The sequence below is a fragment of the Lottia gigantea genome (assembly GCF_000327385.1).
Source record: "Lottia gigantea unplaced genomic scaffold LOTGIsca_48, whole genome shotgun sequence".
Classification (NCBI taxonomy): domain Eukaryota; kingdom Metazoa; phylum Mollusca; class Gastropoda; family Lottiidae; genus Lottia; species Lottia gigantea.
In genome coordinates, this window is record NW_008709663.1 from 425,422 (window position 1) to 427,484 (window position 2,063).

The following is a 2,063-nucleotide window of genomic DNA, read 5'->3' on the forward strand; positions in this document are numbered from 1 at the left end:
GATTGTAAAAATAAATAAATCAAATCTGAACCACAAAATACAACCTGAAATCAAACAATTTTGGCAAAACATTGGTTGCAGCTATTGAGCTTTTCATATGAGGAAGTATATCAATAATAAGTGAATAAGTATTTCATGATGAAAAGTGGTATCAATTGTCAAGAAGAGTAGGCATACCCTGTTTGGTGCCACGTAAGTATTTCATAATTAAAAGTTAAAGGAATAGTCTATGAAGGTAAAACAAAACTGTCAGTGAAACATATATATGTTCTATGACATAAAATATTAAATTTATGATTTTAGACCAAATGGGTTTTTTTTAAAATAAAAAAAAAAATTCCAACACTTTCCATATTATTTTAAATGTTTAGTTTCTGAGGATCCTATCTTCAATCTGGTTTCAGCCTTGTCAAATTTGTGTATATTTTACAAAATGTGTTTGCTAACAAAAAGTTATGATTAAAAATCGCTTCCTCATAAATTTCATTACCTGCTGCTACCAATGTTTTGCCAATATGGGGTTGGATCTTTAGTACTTGGTTTATTCATGTTTTTAGCAAAATCTGAGCCCCAGTGCCAATTCATTCCCCCCCCCCCCCCTCTACCCCAACCCCACTATCTGCTTGACTGGACAATGTTCCCTATCAGCTCCTGGAAGAAGAGAGCCTGTATATGTTCAATTTCCTCATCACATGATTAATTAACATCTGATGTGAATGAAACAGTAAACAAAACTGACCAGCACTAAGTAACAATAATCCTATTTTTATCCCATCCTTTGACTGTCAGTCCTGTCAAAGATACACTCTCTTATTAATCTTGTTAATTAGTTCTTTATCTCGTTAATATCTAATTAAGATACTCTATGATCAGCTCTTCCTCCTGTCAAGGTCAAGGTAGTATAGCAGGCGAATGACGCAAATGCCTTACTTTTTAAACTGCAAACAAACTTAAGAAGTGTCCTTTTTTTCAGTTATGTATCTTTCATCCATTTAGACCCACTCTTTTTTACACTCTAGTTTTGCCTTCTTGTAAAGCTAGCTTGAAAAAAAAAAAAGACAATGGTAGAATAAAAAGAAATGGATTCTGTAATTTGGGATGAAATATTTCACGTTTATAATTACCCAAAAGATAAGCCTAGTGCTCAATACATCAATTATAGAGTGATATGGTAATAATTAAAGAGATCCTGAAACAATTTGTTACTCAGAGATAGCTGAAAATTGATAGATGTACAGTGACAAAGTAGAGGACTGTATAGCTTTCAACTTTAGCTGAAAAATGTTTCTATCAGTGGTATGATATACTGGTGTATATTAATTAATCAATTAATCTAATTAGTTAATGCCTTCACAGGTCAAAGGTCAGATTTATTTTGGTGTAAGTTCTTCTTATGGCATGTTTGATACCTTTTCTTTCCTACATGCTTCATGTTATATGATATACAGGCTTATGTAGAGTACCCTGAAATGACCAGGATCGGATTATGTTTCAATCAAACAACCTATTAATTACGATCAGCTGAGAAATGGTAATGAAATATGTCTGTTATAATTAAGGCTGTCTTGTCCGCCATGTGCCACTCTCTCTCATATTTCAATTGAATATCAAAGGGAGGTAATGGATTGGCTGTGATTATTTTCTCCTTTTGAGGGCGTTAATCTTTTGATTGATCATCCTCTTCTGATTTATCTCTGTTTTGATTGATTTTGATTGGTTTTGATTAATACTTATTTACTATGATACACTTTTATCATCAGATATACCTTCCAGGAACTATTGACATCAGCCTGTTTTCTGGAATTGACTAGAACCATTGGCGTCATCCACTCAGTTGCGTTTCAAAGAAAGATCAGGTGAATGAGCTGAACAAGGGCTACAAGAGTTTCAAGGGGACGGCTACAAGCAATTCTTTCACTATGTAACATGATAAAATATTTTAAAGTGGGTGGGTGGGGGGATTGCGGGGGAGGCAAAGCGGGCCTCTCCCATAGAAACGTCACTGCATCCACTGGTTTTTTTACAATATGTATCGTGATATGAGGTTATAGTTAAAATTTCAG